Consider the following 20,914-nt stretch of genomic DNA (forward strand, 5'->3'; position numbering starts at 1 on the left):
TTTCAAAAATAAATAAACATTAAAAAAATAACAAAACAAAATGCCAAAACAGCCTACGCCATAGGATTATTAGGAAAATCTACTGAAATAATATGTATGAAGTGCTCTAAGCCTGGCATCTAGTAAGTACTTAATAAATACTGTTTTTTAATGTCTTTACTATTGCTTCTATTACAGTGGTTATATGCATATCAAATGTGCATGGGAGAAAGACTTATGAAATACTAAGATATGCTATAAGTTTTATAACATAACTGATAGAATTAGGTGATGGCTATGATTACGATATAATTCAGACAGTTGAGAAGGTTGGGTATTCAATGAGATCTTTATAATGATTTGGCTAAAGGCATTATTTTAGACTATAATGCGGATGTGGACTCTTGTGTACTACTTGTTTGAAGCCTCTGGTGGAGGGCAAAGGGAGTGACCAGAGTGAAATTTGACACGTCCTTCCAGTGAGGCCTTCACAGTGCTTGGGGGGCGGGGATGGTGGGGGGAGTGGATGGCAGAGATTATCAACCTGGCAGGGTGAAGAAACATTAACAGCTGAGATATGAATTATGGACTAAGGAGGCCTAGAATTTCCTTACCTTTGCCACCCTCCTGTCCTGTGGTAGAAATTTATTATGACTGGAGCATAGATGTGGATGCCCACCAAGGCAGGGGATGGAGAGGAAATGTGCTGCAAATGGCAGTCGTGATTATTGATGCAAGATGGGCTCTAACCACAAAGATCACCAGTGACTCCGTACTGGGACAAGAGAGTCTTTTTGGATGCCAAGACCATTTGCCTGAGTTAGGGATGGTGCATTGTTCTTCCTGTGACTCGTAACTGATGAAAGTGGTTGCAGTTTCTTTTTCCTTGGCTCTTAAATACAAAAGGAGAAAACCTTACTCAGTAAATTATGTCATTTGAAGAATGTGTGCTGGTCACCCTATGATCCTTCTGCCACAATTCTTTATGCTTCTTCATCACTTAGTCTGCAACTTCGAGCTTCCCAAGAAAATGGGGCAATGAATACATGTGTTTCTTTTAATTTTGAATCAGATTTACTTAGCAGCCAAGTCTATAGTGAGTAGAGGATCATTCTTATTTAAGAGGCTGTTAATCACCAATTGTAAAAGTTCCAAGTGGGAACTGACTGGCCAGAGCTTTCGTCTTGTTGGCATTCCTTTGGAGGAAATAAGGAGAGAGGCTGCCAGCTGCCTGGTTGAGAGAGGGGAGGCTTAGAAGTGGACTTTCTCCTACAGATCAAAGAGAGGCTCTTTGCTTATTCAGCTTTCTCTTTATCAGGCAAAACGTGGTGGGTAAGAATGGTGTCCTTGTGAAGGAACAGGCTGGGATTGGCCATGGGAGGTAATGTGGGGAAGGGGTCCTGTTGGGGGGAAGGGTTTTGACGCATCTCATCTCCCTCTGGAGTTCCCAACCTGTTGGAAATTGGGAGCACAGAGTAGGGGTGTCCTCGGACTCCACCTGATCTCACTCAGTGGGTTTTGTTGGCTCCATTTGCCAGAGGGGAGAAATGATGGGGGTGGGGGGAAGGCAGAGATCTGCTTGTAAACAGAGGTGGGTGGTGCCATGTTGTTTACCTCCCTCACCTGTGTTTGGGGATTGCATCTAGAGCTTTGGCATCACGATAGCTATGTGGCATCATCTGCTAATTTACCCATCTGTCAGTTTGTGAAAAGGAAGGAGAGGGGAAGGTATGGAGTGCTGCAGGGAGACGAACTGTCTAAACTCATTCCCTCCTGAAAGGCTGAAAGTAAAATAAAAATAAACTTGAACATTCATGGGCATTGTGTATCCAGGCCAGATTACCACAGAGGCAGGAATGAGGTAAGCGAGAAGGCCTGGCTGGGTGGGGAGGAAGCCATTCAGGTGGTTTTGGTGTAGGGTTCTGGCCAAGGGAGGCAGACATAGAAGGAACAGGATTGAGTGGATATCCAGCTCTGGCCCAGAAGAGCCATAATCAGTAATGAAGTGAGCACAGTTTGAAAGGAGTCAGGAGAGCAAGGTGCTCTGGCCCAAGTCCGGTGGTTTGGACTCAGTCTACACATGGCAGGCAAGTTCCAGGATATGCTTGGAAGGGTGCCATCCGTGGCTGCTGGCAAGCCTGGGCTGGGGACTGTGTAGGCACCTCTCTCCCATAGTCTTCTTGACCAGTGGACAAGGGGGGTGATATTTACTTCTCTTTTACTGATGGGGGAACCAATGCTCAGGAAAGCAAAATAGCTGCTAAGTGGCAGAGCCGGGATGGGAATACAGGTGTTCTGTTTCAGTGTCCAGAGCACTTTCTTCCCTCACCAGCTCTGGTTTATATGTGCATGATGTACACACTTCCTCTGACAGATTTTAGTGTCACCCAAACAGAGATATGTTTAGATTTCTGTGAATTTAACTAGTCCAATTTTCATGAGCAAATGTCCCTACCTCGATTGCTTTTGAACCGAGAAGGGTGCATCTCTGTAGTGCCAGCACGGTATGCGGTTGCAGAGCTGGCCCCTGAGCTGTGGTGACAGTCCTGGGTCATCATAGCAGGTGGAGGAGAAGCACGGGTTACTGAAGCTGGGTTCTTAGCACCTTGGCTCATGGGAAGCCTGATCAGCGTTCTGCTACAACATACTGGAGACAGGAAAGAGCTTGCTTTCAGACAGGAAGGAGCTTGCTTTTGGTGTTTGTCTTTTGTAGTTCCACCAAAAGGGCTGACTTAGTGGTGGGCAAGCCTCTGGCAAGCTCCAGAAGTGGCTGGTTGAGCCACTTTTTTGGCCAGGGTTGAATCATGTTACTCCCTTAGTAAAAGCATACATGTTTCCCCACCGTCTGTAAGGTAAGGTTCAAATTTCTTTTGGAATCCCAAACCTCTTCAACTTGGCTTGAGCCTCCCTTTGCACCTGGTCTCCTGGGAATCTCCCTCTCAGGCCACCACAGAGCCAGTCTTCCAGGCTCTGTGAATGGCCTTTGCCACTGCCTCCCTATCAGGACACTAATTGGCTTTTGAATGTCACCTGTTCCATTAGGTCTGCTTCCCCTTCCCCCCAATAGTCAGCCTTTGGTTAGTCGGCTGTGACCACTTTCTGTCTCTGCTAGACTGCCCTAATCCTTGCTTCCCTCAGCTCACATACCAATCCTTATCTCACAGGACTGTGCAGACTGCTGGGTGTGTAGAAGATGCTTGACATTTGCTGAGTTAAAGGGCTCAGGTTTTGTTTCTGCATGGGATCAGTAAATCTCTGAGCACAGTGCATTCATCGGAGACTCTTTGGAAGACTGTTTCTTTATCTTCCTCCTTTCCACTGTGGGATCACGTGAAACAGAAAGACTGCTGGGCTTGGAGTTCAAGAAACCAGGATGCTAGTCCTGATCTACTCTCCAGCCTGTGTGACCTGGGCCAGAGCAGCCTCAGTTTCCCTAGCAATGAAATGAGTGTGAGCCCACTGATCCTCTGTCGGAGTTGCACTAAACCAGGTGGGCACTAGCCTTGTGCATCTGGATGTGCTTTTTTCACCCCAGTGGCATGTGGCTTCCTTTCCTCCAGTCCCTTAAGACTGTTAATTGAGGACCGTCTGCCATAGAGTAGGGCCCTTTTGTCCATTTGACTAGAATGGCCCTAAATGTACCCAATGTTGGCGGCAGCTTCGAAAGCCTCTGAGTAATTGGATGGCATCCACTTCCCTGAGATCCCAGATATCCCACAATCTAAATGTGCTTTGAATCTCCTTTGGCATTTTGATGATTTTTCTCCTGTTACATAGGATGACCGGACAAGATTGATAAAACCAATATCATTTCTCCGTGCTTTCCTCCTCAGACCTGCCACTGTTGTGAAGGATTGTTTTTGGAAGGCCTGTGGATCACTCCAACAGTGGGTCCTCTTTTATTAGTATTTGACTTTATTTTATTAAAGATAACAGTGTCATTTGGAGTCAGTTCTTGAGGTTGAGGTGATTTAAGGGAAAACAGATCTTACCCATTTACTCTAATTCTGTGTCTGTAATGTCTACAATATTTATGGCATTAATTTCGTAGGCAATGTATTGTATACCAGAACAGCATGTTATATACATGAATGGTGGCGCCTTGACTGAAGTATGTGTCCCGTGGTAGCTTTGTCCTCAGGCACGTGACTAAATATGCACACAGATTAAATGGACAAGTGAGTGTTCAGAAACCTTGGTCTCTGGCAGGCGGCTGTGAGAGGCCAGGGTTGACATGCTGAACCGTGTTCACGACATCCCTCTTGTTCTCCATTCCTACCTCAGCTGCTCTCTGGTTCTGCTTTTTATTTCCTCCTCTGGATCATTACAAAAGGCTCCTGTGTGAATTTCTGGGTTTATGTTGTCCGTGCCCACCAGTCAAATCTCCCAATCCTGGTTACTGCCTAGTCACCCCCTTCCTCAAGGACCCTTACTCCATTGCCCGAGTCAGAAGAAAACCCTTGGCTGACACTTCCCTGCCCCTGTGTCTGCATTATTCATGTCTGCAGTATGGAGTCCCCCACCCTTCACAAACTCATCCTCCCTTCAAAACCTACTTGTGTGACTAAGAACTCCCAGGTTTCAGGGATTTCTTCTACCAAACCTTGCAGCTCTTAGTGTGGCCGAATGTATTGGTTATTTAGTGCCGTGTAACAGATTACTGTACAATGTAAAACAATAAACATATATTGTCTCCCACAGTTTCTGAAGGTCAAGAATCCGTAAGTGGCTTAGGTGGGTGGTTGTGGTTCAGGATTTTTCCTGAGGTTGTAGTCTGGCTGTCAGTCAGAACTGCAGCCATCTGAAGTTTTGACTGGGGTGGAGGATCCACTTCTAGGCTCACTCATGGGGCTCTTGGCAAGAGACCCCAGACCTTCTCTACTCAGTCCTCTCCATAGGACTGCTCAATGACATGGCAGCTGGCTTATCCAAAGTGAGTGATCAGAAAGACAAACAAAGATGGCAGCTGCAGTGCCTTTTGTAACCTAATCCTGGAAGTAAAACCCATCACTTCTGTTGGGCCCATTGACCAACTGTGGTACATTGTGGAAGATGACCGCTCGAAGATGTGACTAACAGAAAGTGAGGTCATTGGGGGCCACATTGGGTTTTGATTACCGCCCCTGCCCTGTCTTTTTGCATGTATATGTTGTTTTTCCAGCTAGTCCCAGGGATGATTAGAGATCAGAGACTGGTCTCATTCACTGCTGTTGCTCCCATACTTCATTCAAAGTGCTTTTCACAGAGCTGCTTAGTTCGTCTTCACAATAATCTGTTGGGCTTTTTAAAAACTAATTAATTAAAACAGATGCAGGAAACTAAGGTCCAGAGGTATTAGTTATCTAAGTCAATCAGCTACTATATGACAGAATTTGTGAATTCATTCCCAGGTCTTTTCTGATCTAAAACTTTGGTGTTTTTTGTTTTGTTTTGTTTTTCATTTTACACATGATTTGCCGATTATGACTTCTGTAAAATATTTGCTACAACCCGCATCCTGTCTATCAGCTTTGGCGATAATTTAGAGGAACAACTTGGGAGCAGCCAGCGGTACAGGGAAGTATTTGTATAAAGCAATTCCAAGATGGGAAAAGTTTCTAAGAGATTGTCCCAACCAATGGAAATTTCATCTTCTGGGCTTTCATCTGTTCAGCAATGGTTTAAGTGAAGCCCCTGATTTATCTGCCTGTTCTACCAAACAAGGGAGCTTCAGAGGCCCATACAAGTGTCACGTTTCAGCAGGTTTTTCTTGTGTGGTCATCCCAGGAAGTCTTGCCTGTTACCTTCTACCGCAAGACACACAAGACACTGCCTAGCACAAAACCTTGCTCATGTGTTTCAGACAAAATGAGAACAGACTCTTGGTCTTCTGGGTTTTGTGGGATTAAGTCATAATTTAAATTGGAATATCTCCTGATAAATCGTCCTAGATACCATGACTCCGTCCACAGGGAGCCTGGTGTGGTGGTGGGGGGGAGGAAAGGGAAGGAAAGAAAAGAAAAAAAGGGAAAAAAAGGAAAAGGAAAGTCCTTGCTGTACCTTCGAACACAGAGTTATGGTGGTGGAATTAAAGGAGCTTTGATTTTCTTTTTCATTTTGAACAAAACTCTGGCCCCCATAGTTGGCTTTCAAAATGTGGAATGAGTACAAGTGTTTCTAATTTCAGTCATTCTTCCTTTATTCTCTGCAAAAAGGGGAACACGACAGGTGGCTTTCTAAAACTTGAACACCTCGAGCTTTGTGTTCCCTCTCATGATCATCTTTTATGTCTGCAGGGGGCATTTAGACTTATTCTAGTAATGGTCCTTTGGGTTTTTGACTTACTGGCTGAAGATACTTTTTTTTTTTTTTTTATTCTTGATTTAGGTATGTCCTCCACCCCTTAAGCCTGGAAAAGTTTTGAGTACTGGTTTTTCAAGCTCTTTTCTTATCTCTACATGGGTATTTTTTCATTTTTTATTTTTTTTCTCCGTCACTGTCATAGGGTGGTTTAATATTACATGTCTCGCCACAGTGCATTTTCCCAAAATTGCGGAATTTCTTGGATCTCTTCAAAGAGTCCAAAAACACTGGGGAGAAGGAGAGGATGAGAAAGGGATTTGAAAAAGAATTGGGAATGAGATTTCTTAGACACTTTCATACTCTGAGGTGGTTATAAGTTGTTTTCTGCATAGATTGACATTCTCTCTCTCTTTTTTTAAATTTTTATTCATTTATTTTTAATTTTTTTTAATGTTTATTTATTTTTGAGACAGAGAGAGACAGAGCTTGAGCGGGGGAGGGACAGAGAGAGAGAGGGAGGCACAGAATCCGAAGCAGGCTCCAGGCTCTGAGCTGTCAGCACAAGGCCCGACTCAGGGCTTGAACTCGTGAACCGTGAGATCATGACTTGAGCTGAAGTCTGCCACTTAACTGACTGAGCCACCCAGGTGCCCCAAATGTTTATTTATTTTTGAGAGAGAGAGAGAGCACGAGTGGGGTGGTGCAGAGAGAGGGGGGCATGACAGAGGATCTGAAGCAGGTTCGTGCTGACAGGAGAGCCTGACGTGGGGCTTGAACTCGTGAACCATGAGATCATGACCTGAGCCAAAGTTGGACGCTCAACCAACTGAGCCACCGAGGTGCCCCAGATTGACATTATGTTGAGCAGCTGTACTCTGAGTCAAATTCTTTTCTCTGGAGCTCTGAGGAAGTTCCCATTCTGATGACGGTAGTATTCTCTCTCACTATTTTGTTTCCATGTCCGCATATGTCTATATGCAAATAATACTTAAATATTCATGTGGAGACATACCTGCAAGCACAAAATATTTCCAGAAACGTCCATATTTATGTGCAGTTCCTTCCTCTCACCCCTGCCAATATAAATGGGCATTTAAAACTTCAGGGGAGCAATTATTAGTCCTTGAGAGAAGTTACCTGGTCAGGTGGCTTTGGTCAGTTTAGGTACATTTTACAGGGCCTACCCAGACATAATTCCTAGGAATGCCGCAGGTAAGACCCGACACCAGAAAGAAAACACAGTTTGGAGCAGGAAGAGGAGTGTCCCTTTTGAAAGGATTTCCTTAGCACCCAAGGGTTGCTTTGCCCCTGGAGGGAAAGTACACAAATCCAGAGAGGATATATGCAAAAGGAATTAAGCGACCTGGCATGCTGACCTCATTACCCTCTGATACGTATACCCTCACTTACAACAAACATGGTGACAATCATAGTTATTAGTATGTAAAGCCATTAGCTATTTTCCCAGTACTGCATGGGTTCTGTCTTTGACTTCACAACATCCCTGCCCCCAAGTCCACTCCTTTACCACCATGAAGAAGTAAGTCCTGTTCATTTTGTAAAGAGAGAGGGTAGTAGTAGCTCAGTGACTAAATGGTGTAACTAGCTCAAACTGGGAAAGCAGAATTTCAAACCCAACGCTTTTTTTATCGCCCAAGAACCCAAGCCTTTTTGACTTCTAATTTAGTACACTTCCCTGCCTCTGTCCCTAACTTAACTGCGCGTTCACTAGCTTGACTTCATAAAAGGGGAATCATATATTTTTGGTTCTATTATTGCTTCTTTCTTTCATTCCTGCTCCCATATTTCATGAGGTCAAGACCGTAGACGCTTTTGTGTTTCTAGTTTCCATTCCATTCTCAGAATATGACAGACATTGACAGACACTGGAAATCATGGTAGTTGAAAATATGCCCACAGAATCTTTGACATTCCCTTCAGAAGATGGAGCCTATTCTCCTTGGATGTGGGCTGGCCTTAGTGACCCATTTCTAACAAGTAGAAAAAAGTAAAGATGACAATGTGTGTCTTTAGAGACTAGATATAAAAGGCACCATGGCTTCCTCCTTGCTCTCTCTACTGGATCACTCGCACCAAGGGAAGTTAGCTGCCCTGTTATGAGGACATTTAGGATGTCCTATGGAGAGGCCCATGTGGTGAGAAACTGAGGCCTCTGGTCAAGAATTTGGAAATGGATTATTTAACCCCAGTCAAGCCTTCAGTTAATTACTTAACAGCTGCCTCACCAAAGACCCTGCATTAGAAATACCCAGCCCCACCATGCCTGAACTCCCACCTCACAGAAACTGAAAGATAAGAAATGCTTGTTTTAAGTTCTGGGTGTTGTGTTATGTAATAACACACAAAGTAATATAGAAATGAAAGGATACGAACCCCAAAGAGCTCCGGGCCTATGCTTCACGTCGTTGATGTTACTGACTCAATGATACAAACTGTGATTTATAGACACCAGCTATTTCTCTGTTGTTTTCTTTCAACTCTGAGAAAATCTACAGCAGTTTTGAGTGTTTTCCAAATGATATAATACCGGGGGATCATTTAAAAACCCACGATCGAAGGCCCCACACAGGCCCATGAAATGGAACAGTCTAAGGACGGGGTTTTGGAATTTCCATTTCCAAAAACCCCTTTGAGATGATTCAGATGCAGACAGCCTGAGCTTGTCCAAGGAGTACTGTTTGGGAACCACTGAACTAGAACACTTTCCCCTTATTTCAGTTCTGATCGTGAAGATTTAATTTGGTTTAGTTCTCTTGTAGGGCCTCATCTTAACGTCTTCCATGATAGGGGAGCATGCCTTGGAATGAAAAACTGTTGTCAGATCTGCAGCTCGATGCCCCCTGCAAGCCCCATTTTGTGTTTGGCATGGAGCCCACGTCAGACCAGGGCTGTTCTGTTCAGGCATCACGTGGGACCAAGAACAGAGAAGAGAGGTTCCAATGCAAATGTTGAGTCTACTGCCTGGTATTAGTCTCAAAATTAGGCATGTTTCTGTTTAAGTGTCTCCCCATGTATACAGATCTCAGGAGGCTCCTTTGGGAAAGGAAGGAGCACAGAGGAGAATTGATAGCTATGGAGAGCACTCTGGGGGACACTTGTTGGCCTTCTAAAATGACGGAAGAAGTCCCAGTCCCACACTCCGCTCAGTAGGTGCTGACAGAGTTCTGGCACAAGCAGAGCGTATTTTAAAAACGTGTTGTTAGTTCTTCGGTGAAATATTCTAATCCTAACAAAAAATCACTTCTTCATCCAACGTGGATACTCCTGGGAGGTCACTGTCCCTGGGCACTGTCCAGGTGCCACAGAGGAGCCTGGGGCTCTATCCTGTGATGTACAGTGCTTTTCCACAATGGTGGTGATAGAGCTGGACCTTGAGTCTGCACCTGTATATTCTTACAGCTTCTTGGTGATCCGTGTACGATGACCGAGGAGGTAAATCACACAGACAACATCTAGCATATGGAAAGGTAAATTTTTAGTAAGCTCCTAAATAGGACTCTGATCCTCAAAAAAAGAACAAACAAAAGAAACAAATAAAATTAGTTCTTCAGACATCGTGACTAAATACTGGGTATAACTTCTGTGATGTATACCATCTGGATGTCTCTGCCAAGTGTCAATGTTTGTTGTATGATCTGCATTTTTTTTGTTTTGTTTGTTTTTTTATTTGTTTTTGAGAGAGAGCATGAGTCGAGGAGGGGCAGAGAGAGAGAGAGAGAGAGAGAGAGAGAGAGAGAGTGAGAGGAAGACATAGAATTTGAAACAGGCTGTAGGCTCTGAGCTGTCTGCACAGAGCCCAACGCAGGGCTCAAACTCGGGAATGGCGAGATCATGACCTCAGCTGATGTCGGACGTTCAACCGACTGAGCCATCCAGGCTCCCCTGATCTGCATTTTTAAAATTTTTTTTAATGTTTTATTTTATTTTTGAGAGAGAAGGAGACAGTGTCCAAGTGGGGGAGAGGCAGAGAGAGGGGGAGACATAGACCTGAAGCAGGCTCCAGGCTCTGAGCTGTCAGCACAGAGCCCTGATACAGGGCCCGAACTTGTGAGCCACGAGACATGACCTGAGCCAAAGTTGAATGCTCAGCCACCCAGACACCCCTGTGATCTGCATTTTTTTAAAGAGAAAAAGTCTGGGGGTTGGGGGTGGGTGTTGAGTGTTCCTATTTCCCCCATGAGCTTTGATCTAAAGTCTCTTCTGGTACCACGCAAGTATGTGACCTTGGAAAAGTCACTTTCCTGCTTTAGAACTCAAGTCTTCCCATTAGACAAAGGAGAGATGTAGACACATCTGTGATCCAAGTTGTTATCTAAAGCAGTGAATCAATCAGCACTGTATTAGTTGACTAGGGGTGCTCTAATGAAATATCACAGACTGGGTGGCTTCAACAACAGATTTATTTCCTCACAGTATTGGAGGCTGGGAATCCGAGATCAAGGTGTCAGCAGGTTTAGTTTCTCCTGAGACCTCTCTCCCTGTCTTGCAGATGCCTTTCTTCTCACTGTATCCTCACATGGCCTTTCCTCTCTGTACATGAGTTCCTAATGTCTCTTTGTCCAATTTCTTCTTCTTTTTTTTTTTAACTGTTTATTTATTTATTTTTGAGAGAGAGGGCACACGGGAGGCACTGTTAGTTCAGAGCCCGATATGGGTAGGGCTTGAACTCACCAACCTTGAGATCATGACTTGAGCAGAAACTAAGAGTTGGACACCCAAGTGACTGAGCCACCCAGGTGCCCCACCCATTTCCTCTTCTTATAAGGACACAAGACAAATTGGATTAGGACCTACCCCAATGGTGTCATTTTAACTTAATCATTTCTTTAAAGTCCCCATCTTTAAATATAGTCCCATTCGGAGATACTGGGGGTTAGAGCTTCAAAACAGCGAATTGGGGGGAATACAATTCAGCCCATAACAAGCATCCAGATTACCTTCACAATTATTAGAGATCCATTGTGAAGCACTGGCTGGGGGTAGATGTGGGGCAGTGTTGGGTATCTATAGCAGAGGTAGAACAGATAGAATCAGCCCCCTTGAGGCATCTGGTCGTTTCCCCACTTTTCCAGAGAAAAGTTCTGAGATTATCTCTGGAGTTCAGTAGAGTCAAAGTTAAAGTCACAGAATGCTAGCAATAAAGGAGACCTTCAAATAATGCCCCTATTTAATATTAAAAGAAGTGGAGGGCTAGAGAGGTGTTGCACTATGTTTATAATTAGGTCTCGATTTACAACTCAATTACATCTGCTCAAAGACAAATCAGAGTATATAATTCATAGTTTCTGACCTCAGTGTTGCCTCACTCCAACACCTCTGAGACACCCCAACTTAGGAGTGGTATGACATTTTTCCAAGCTCCAAGGAGGAGAGGATATGATGGTACTTCACCGGGATGTGCTAAGAACATTCCCAAAATAGTGACGTTCTGTAATCAAAAGCTTTTTGTCGAGGGAGAGGGCTTTTTCAACACTTTCTTCTTGCTCTCCCAAAGGAGGGCAGTTTTCTCACTATGAGTTATAGGATCAAGGGTAGTATATCTATAAATTGGCAGAGTTTTTCTTTATAGTTAAACAGGTGAAAAATAACCAGAAACAATAATAAAAGTGATCCATTTAGCTCTTTAGTTTAATTCCAGAGTTAGGACTAGAAACAATTTTTGGTGTCTAAAACTTTTAGAAACCAACAGACTGTTGAAATGTACTAAGAAATTACATCCAATTGCTATCATTTCTTTTCTGGAGTCCATAAGTGGCTTGAGATTCAGAGATGTGACCTGGCACTTTCTCTGGGTTAAGTGGAATAAAATTTGCAAATATTGGTTGTATACTTTCAAGAAATTTTTTAGGGGCGCCTGGGTGGCTCAGTCAGTTGAGCGTCTGACTTCTGCTCAGATCTCAATCTCACAGCTTGTGAGCTCGAGCCCTGCGTTGGGCTCTGTGCTGACAGCTCAGAGCCTGGAGCCTGCTTCGGATTCTGTGTCTGCCTCTCTCTCTGCCCCTTCCCACTCATCTTTTTCTCTCTCTCACAAAAATAAACGTTAAAAAAATTTTTTTTAAAAAGAAATTTTTTGAAGATCATGGGTATATCAAATAAGAATAATCCTGTCAGGTATCTCTACCTGTGATAGAAAACAATGGTTTACATAATTCAACAGACATCTCAATTTGTCCTGGGAAAGAAATTCTGGGAGCATCATATTGGTGGTCCCCATTTGTCTTACTCCCATGATAAAATATCTAGCATGTACCCTCGTTAGCCTACTGAGAGAAAGGCTGCCAGCTTTTCCCAGAATCTGAAACAGGGACATCTGTGTTTAAGGACTGGCTACTTCTTATTTATAAAGTGAATTATCTGAGTGTAAAAATAGAGATATTTTTTAATATTGTGCCAGAATGATCTGACCCTTTTATTGTATGTCTGCTGTTCATGAGACAGAATATTTGCACCACAGACCCACTGCCTATTTTCAGAGAGTTCCAAAATGATTTATTCATTCAACAAATATTTTAGTGAGGCATCCTGTGCTAGCCCCTAGCGACCGAGCAGTGAACAACAACAACAAAGACATGCCCTGTTATTGTAGTGAGAAAGATAGGCCTTCATAAAATAATTTCACATTTGAAAGGAAAACTGCAAGTTGGGCTACACTTTCCAAAAGAAATGAACGTGATTCTGGGAGATTCAGAAGCAGATAAGCAAGGAGCCTGCCCCAGGCTGGAAGGCGTCCCTGGGAACCTCATTCTGGGCTGAGAAATGGTGGGGGAGGGGGAGGCTAAGCCAGAAGGCCTGAGCTGTGGTGACAGGAGACCAGGGTCACACAGAGGGAAGGGCATGTACCTGAAGGAGGCATAATGGAAAACAACAGGTTGGCAAGGAAAGATTTTGGGTTTTTGTGTGTCCTCTTTCCTTTTCTGGTGTGACTTTGGGAAAAATCACCTCACTTCTTTAGGCCTCATGCCTTTATTTGCATGAATGACAGAATCTGAGGTTACCCCAGAGTCCCTGAACTAGATTCTTTCATTCACACAGATTGCCCAAGCACCTACTGTGTACCGGGTAATCTGATTGGTCCTGCGATTCAAAGGTGAATTAACTGGGATCATTGACCTCAAGCAGCTGGATCCAGCAGCAGAGACCAACAGAGGAGACAGCCGATTGTGGTGTTGTGTTGTGGGTGTCACGGGAAGACGGATGACCGTGGGATTAGCCCCGGTGGGAGGAGGATGGCAGTCTGGAAGACTTCACAGAGAAAAAGACCTTTCAGCAGAAAACGGGGAAGTCAGCCTGGGCAGTCAGCAAGGTAGGAAACGATTCTTGGAGACTGGACATCTTCACTGGGACAATAATGTGTAACAGTACTCTAAAGTGCTGATGATGCAGGCATGCCCTTTTGAGATTCTATGTGCACCCCAGTTTCCAGGGATGGTTATGGAAATGCTTGCCTCTAATCTCCTTACTGCATGAGGCTGGGGAAGAGTGCAAATTTTTCCTGTGCTCTGGCTTGGTTTCCCATCTGTCAGAAAATGCCCTTTACACAGCAGGGTTCGAGCGACTTAATTATTGTTTGTGGGATATTTGGAAGTTCAGGTCAAGGATGAATTTCTGTTGCAAAACTGAAGGCACACAAGTAAGATGTTTAAAAATGAAGTGCAGGGTTTTCTTTGTTTTCATTTTGGTTTTGGGGGGGGTTTTGTTTCATTTCGTTTTTGTAGGGAAGGATCTTAATGGCTTTATATGCTTCCCTAGTTGGGTCAGATTGTCAGAATATTCTGTTATCCACCAGAGAAAGACAAGACGACTTTTTTAGAGATGCTCTAAAATTATTTTCTGTTTATTCTCTTAAATATTTGGCTTGAACAGAGTCTCCTTGCCAGGATACAGTTAGCATTCCTGCGGTGTTTTAAAAGCTGGCCAAGAGACTGGCATGAGAGGAGAAAACCCTCGCAACTTGAAGTGTTGCTGGATATTGAGTTGTGGTTGCTTAGTCTAAACGTGATGAGAAACAGAAAAAAAAAACAAAACTGACAGTATTGATTTTAAAATTTGTTCCCTTCCGGGGCACCTGAGTGGCTCATTCGGTTAAGCATCCAACTCTTGATTTCAACTCAGGTTATGATCTCACGGTTCATGGGTTCCAGCCCCGTGTTAGGCTCTGTGCTGACAGCATATAACCTGGTTGGGATCTTCCCCCTCTCTCTCTGCCCACTCCCCCGCCCCCCTTAAATAAATAAACTTTAAAAATAAAATAAAATAAAATCCTACCTTCCAAAAGGACTGGAAGTTCTCAAAAAAAGACCTGAGTGTAACATGATGACCACTACAATACAGGACAAAGCCAAACGTCACAAGAAGTTCCGTTTTGGTTTTTTTTTTTCTGTTTGTTTAATTTTTTTGATCAAGGTATGTAACTATTGTTAATATTGTTATTGTTTTGGGGCATGAATTTTAGGTGAAAGATTCCTGGCAGTCTAAGCAAAAAAGGGAAAAATGGTTGCCTAGCAACTTGCATTGACTGATAAAAAAGGAAACAGGTCAGCCTGTCAGGAGATACAGTCTTTAGTATATTTATTATGCTGATTTTCATACTGTAAATATTGAAGAATAGTATTTTCCATAGCTTCCATAAGCTTCCCAGCCAATGGCAAACTCTCCTTGATGAGACAGCTTTTTTACATTGACCTTCAGTAAAATCTTATACTGGGTTGAAGGCATTGTGTTTTTTTTTTTTTTTTATTTGGGGACATAGCTAAGGCAGTCCAGGTTTGTAGTTTTCTATTATGATTCAATACAAGGAAAAATACCAGTAAGTGGATGGGTATTACTGTGTTTCAATGTTTTAAAACCTGTGTGTTCCTGAGAACGGCCTGGGGCCCTTGTTAAAATATAGATCCAATGCCTGCTCCAGATTTGCTGAATCAAAGTCTGTAGCAAGGGGCCTGGGTGTATATTTAACAAATATACCAGGTGATTTCTTAACGCTCAAGCAAGTTTAGGGAGCACTGCCATAAATGGTTTTCCTTGATGGTTTTTTCCTCTCAGTTGGGCTTTGTAACAGTCATTTTGAGCATAAATTGTGATAGGAGCCTGAGGCAAGTGAGGTGATGAAGCCAGTTTAATTAGCTGGTCTGGAACCATAATGTCATTTCCCTTTCTCAAGCCGTGGTGCTTCGGGATGCTGTCCGTGAGTTCCCTCTGGGCGCCTTCTCATCTGTTACACCATCCATCCTTCTAACGTGTCCACGTGGTGGGCAGAGCAAGTATAACACTGTATTTCGTCCTTTTTAAGATGCATGTTTCCCCACAGTTCTACATCTCTAAAATTAGTCTGCATTTTAGAATCGACCGGGTATGAATTTGGTGACGCTTTGTCTTAGTGATATATAAAATCGTAGTGTCAACTTTATACTCAAAGGTGTCAGAGATCAGATAATCTGTAGCTGTTCCTTTTACAGATGAGGCATCAGAGACACCGAGAGGGTGAGGTGACCGAGGAAATCCACTGCCAGTTGGGGGAGCCCAGTGTCAGACCCCACTCTCTATCCTTGCAGTAATTATGTATGCCTGAGTAACCAATTATCCCCAAACTTAGTGGCTTAAAGCAGCATCGGACATGGATGATCTCACACAGCTCCTTGGGGCCAGGCATGTAGGATTGGCTTGGCTGGGGTCTTCTGGCTTAGGGCCTCTCATGAAAGTGCAGATTTGACATTGGTTGTACAGTCATCTGCAACCTTGACTGGGGCTGGAGGTTCCACTTACAGGCTGGCTCACTCACTTGGTTGGCCAGTTGGTGCTGACATGGGGGGGGGGGGGGCGGGGGAAGCCTCAGTTCATTTCCACGTGGGCCTCTCCACAAGTTCTTCCAGGTGCCCACACCATGGTGACTAGCTTCCCCCAGAGTAAGTGATCCAAAGGACCAAGGCAGGAAAATGTTAAATGCCTTTTATGACCTCACTTCCAAAGTTGCATAATGTCACTCTTACACATGCAGTTTGCCACACAGACCTGACTCTGTTCAAAGGGAGTACACAAGGGCACGGATATCAGGAAGGGAGGCTCCGTGGGGGCTGGCTGTTTCCTTCACACCACACTGCTTTTCCAATATCACTCTGTCCTGCCTGATCAGCTTGGCCCTCTCGTATTCTTAGGTCAGGTTCTCAAATTGAATGGATGAAAACTCTTTGGGATTTATGCCCCATTCTGGCACCTGTAAAATTTTAATGTGCCTACAAATTTTCTGGGTCTCCTGTTAAAACACAAACCCTGATCCAGTAGGTCTTAACGCAGCCTGAGATCCTGCATTCTGACTGGCTCCCGTATAATCCCCTTGCTTCTGGCCCTCCTCCTCTCATTTTGGCAGAGAGACAGATGGTTTGGGGAGAAGGAACTAGGGAAACCAGCCTGTTTCACCATGCTGGTTGAGGAAAGGAGAGGTATGAAGCCGATAAGAACCCCTGAATTATTAGGTAGGCAGCTCACTGCAGCTGTGAGCTTCTTCACAGTGAAGGTCAGGTTTCAGACAGCAACAGCTGGGTGCTCAAAATGGCGAGGTAATTAGCTCGAGGGGGGTTGGGGGGTGTGGGATGGAACACAAACAGTGCTTAAAATGAAACGTGTCAATGCATTATTCAGAGCTCAGATGCCCATTGGTAGATTGTTCATCCTCCTTTTTTGCCTCTCCCCTCTCCCCTCTCCCTTCTCCCTCTTACATACACACACATCAGCTAGCACTCAGGAAAACTCTAGACTCACAATTTATTTCCCCGAACAAGATGAAAATCAGAGGTGAAGTCCCCTAAGTGCTCCTACTTTAAGCTACTTTGCTGTGATCTAGAATGCTGGCCCTCTGCCTTTCTTCTTGCCCACGGCAAACTTTCTGCCTTGTGTCTTTCTACACATCACTTAAGAGGAGCATATTAGACTGTAAGCTCAGCAAGAGAGGGGCTGTGTCATTTTTGTTCATCTCTCTATGTAATATCACACACACATGCATATATTATAAATGAATAGAGGAGTGAATAAACCATCCTAACAGGTAAGAGTGACCTTGAGCCTTGTGATGGAACACAGGGGCCTCCATTTTCACATTCTAGTGGTTGCCGGGGACCTTGGGAAGGGGTTCAAGTTTATCACCTACCACTTCCTTATCCGCCATGCCAGTCTGTAACTGTAGAAGCTGAAAACTGCTGTTTACTCAGCACTTACTGTATGCGAAGCACGTACACCATTAAGCTTCCAACAACCTGAGAGGAAGGTAATCATTGCTCCCAGTTTGCAGAAGAGGAAGCCAAGCCTGTGAGATATGCTTATATAGCTAGTCAGTAGTAGTTTTGCAGTCTGTCTCAACCTGGTTTCAGCCTAAAGCTGCTACTTGGTGCCCACCATTGCAGAATAAGATGTCTAGGGAAGGCAACAGAATGATAGACTACTGAAGCTGGAAGGGCTCTCAACACTGAGTTCACATACATACTTGGCATCTGTCCTTGGTGCTGTGGGGGAGCACTGAGATGCATTTCATGAGAAGAAGAGTCCACACATTAATGGGACATAGATAGAAATCTCAGTCATTATCTAGAGCTATCTGTTAAAAACCAACCAGTCCACACATGGCTGGTGGGAATGCAACATGGTACAGCCACTTTGGAAAACAGTGTGACACTTTATAAGAAAGATAAATACATACACTTAACAAATAGCACAGCTGTCACGCTCCTGAGTATTTATGTGAGAGAAAAGGAAAGTATGTCCACACAAAGGCCTGGACACAGATGTTTGCAAGTTTTATTCATGTTAGCAAAAAACTAGAAACAACCCAACTGTGTGTCAGCTGTTGAGTGGATAAACAAAATGTCCTGTCCATGAAAGGGATGCCATGAGAGGAGCAAGCTATTGATTTGATGAATTCAACGACATGGATGAATGTTAAAAAAGTGTCAGGCTAAGTGAAAGACAGCCATGGAAGGCTACATTCTTTGTCATGTATGTGCCAGACAGGAAATGACAAAACTATAGGGACAGAAATCAGGTCAGAAATGCCCCGGGTTTAGGAATGGGCTTGACTACAAAGGGGCATGAGGAAATTCTGGGGGGTGGTGGAAATCTTCTGTGTCTTAATTGTGGCTATAGTTATAAAACTGTAGACCTTTGTCTAACTCATCAAACTGTATCTTTCAGAGGGATGAATTTTATTGTCTATAAGTTATACCTCAGGAAACATGACTTTAAGAAATATATCGGCCAGCCCAAACCCACCATTTTCCAGATGGGGAAACTTGTCCCAGATGAGGAAATGACTTGCTCCAGCAGATGTGAATTGAGAATACAGGTTTCTCGGTCCCCAGTCCTGAGGCAGAAGTGAGCTGGAACTTTGGCCTCCTGTCTTAGACCACAGCACATTGTAGCTAGGCCAGGAGTGTTCATCCCCAGCTCTCAGTGTGGCATCAGGGGTGACTTTTCAAAACTCGACCTCTACTGCACTGCTCTTCAGGCTGTCGACCTGCAGTTTGGAAAGAGTAATTAGAAAAAAAGAGTAAATTTGTATGTAGCCAGCATCCGAGAGTGTAAAACTCCAGGAATAAGCCTCTATATACATATTCCATTCCACTTTTTTTTTGGGAAAGAGGGAGAACAGACAAAACAGTAAGTTAATTTATCTGGAATCATGCCTTATAGGACATTGCTGCCCAGTCACTCCAGGAAGAACAAAATATCCTAGAGATTCACACCAACATCTTGTTGCAGAAAGCAGGTGGGATTTGGAGTAAAGCCAGACCTGAGTTTAGTTCCTAAATCTTTTCCTTTCTAACTTCATGTCCTTGAGTAGCCACTTAACTTCTCTGTCTGTAAGATAATGACCATAATTCCTACCTCACAGGGTTTTTATGAGGTTTAAATCAGAGAATGGTAAATACAGTATCTAGTCTGGCTGTGATAGACTTGTCTAGGGCATTCATCACTGGGCCATGTGCTTTACATACATTATCCTAAACCTTAACAGTCCTTATCCCCCTTGTGGAGATGATCAGCCTACGGTAAATAATCTGCCTGCAAATGATCTACCACCTGGCCAGAACCACTGGGCTGTGTGTAGATCTCAGTAAATGATGGTGGATCTTAATTGAGCCCTGTTTATAAAATAATTGGGTAGGGAGATTGGGAAGAAATGAAATTCTGCTTCTTAGTTTGAGAGAAAGCATAATTATTAATTATTATTTGCTTTTTTTTATTAAAAAAATTTTTTTAACCATTTTTATTTATTTTTGAGACAGAGAGAGACAGAGCATGAACGGGGGAGGGGCAGAGAGAGAGGGAGACACAGAATGGGAAGCAGGCTCCAGGCTCCGAGCCATCAGCCCAGAGCCCGACGCGGGGCTCGAACTCATGGACTGCGAGATCATGACCTGAGCTGAAGTCGGACGCTTAACCGACTGAGTCTCCCAGGCGCCCCTATTATTTGCTTTTTAAGAAAGAATAGGAAGACTGTTGAGGCCAAAATTTGGACCCCGAGTCAGGGTCAAACTCCCAGTTGAAGAGAACGTGTCCTCCCCTTAGCCTTTTTGTCCAGGGAGAATACTCCAACAACCCAAAAGACTTTGCACTATCTAGGGCCCAGCTAAAACCAGAGAGGTAGGGAGGCTTTCCACCTGCTCCTCGGCAGGGTGACCCTCTGCAGACATTCTCTGTACTCTCAAACCCTGCCTGCCTTCTAAGATTTAGAGGCTGGCTTAAGAGTTACTGAAAAGGGCTGATTTTATTAAGCTTATCTGTTTTTCTTCCTTTGTAGCTGGAATAGCATACCAGATAAGTTTTCCATCTTCATTTGAAAACCTTTCTCAGTCCGTCACACAGCCAGTTATCGGCCTAGATTTACAAACCACCAACAAGTTTTAATAACCTAAGACAACTGGCAAAATACCAATTGGCAAACTTGCCAAAGACCATAGAATTGGGTGTTTAAATTCCACCATTATACGCTTCATGTGCCTGGGCTCAATTTCCTTTCCTAATCATTGTCTTCCAGTGTGAAGTGGCCAGTTGGGCTTAACGGATTCATCAAGCATGGTGTACCATTTAGTGTCATGGATCTTATACACAAAGGCCATACATAATGTGGGCTGAAAGTCAGCATACTAGGTTCCTATATAGAGAGAATATGATCAATGTTAAATCTGTATGTGGAGTGAAAAGCACAGGATATTTTAGGTACCCTAGATTTCTCTACTACCCAGGGTAGAATTACCTTCTTAAGTGATTTTAGGAGCCTGAGGACCAGAAAAACTATTGTCAAGGCTGGTGGTCAAAGTGGGAGACTATTAAGACAGAATCCCAACACCAGCCCAGAGCTGTTTCCACTAGCCCACACCACATTTCCTTTGTGTTGGTTATTTAATAAATTCATTTCACAACCCGTAGAGCACAGTAGGAAACAATGCAATTACTGAACCATAGGAACACAGCTGCCAACATCTTGTTGATTCAGAATTGTCCAAACACTTCCATGTGGGGGCGGGATTGATGCAATTTGCTGGTTCAACAGTTGACATTGATAAATTGGAGTTTCATTTCCTCAGCCTTCTGTTGGAGGTGCTAATGAGCGTTGAAAGGCTGGAGAAACGCAGGAGGGAGACAA

General features: G+C 43.9%; 1 protein-coding gene and 1 non-coding gene across 5 annotated transcripts in view; both read left to right on the plus strand.

Annotated features, from left to right (window-relative positions):
- MB21D2 (Mab-21 domain containing 2) overlaps nt 1–20,914 on the plus strand; it is a 114,191-nt gene that overhangs the window by 61,287 nt on the left and 31,990 nt on the right. The window lies entirely within an intron of this gene.
- LOC122199025 lies at nt 9,532–9,736 on the plus strand. The gene has a single exon (XR_006193298.1). It is a non-coding gene; the product is annotated as a small nucleolar RNA SNORA73 family (small nucleolar RNA).

This window comes from Panthera leo, chromosome C2 (genome assembly GCF_018350215.1).
Source record: "Panthera leo isolate Ple1 chromosome C2, P.leo_Ple1_pat1.1, whole genome shotgun sequence".
Taxonomy (NCBI): Eukaryota; Metazoa; Chordata; class Mammalia; order Carnivora; family Felidae; genus Panthera; species Panthera leo.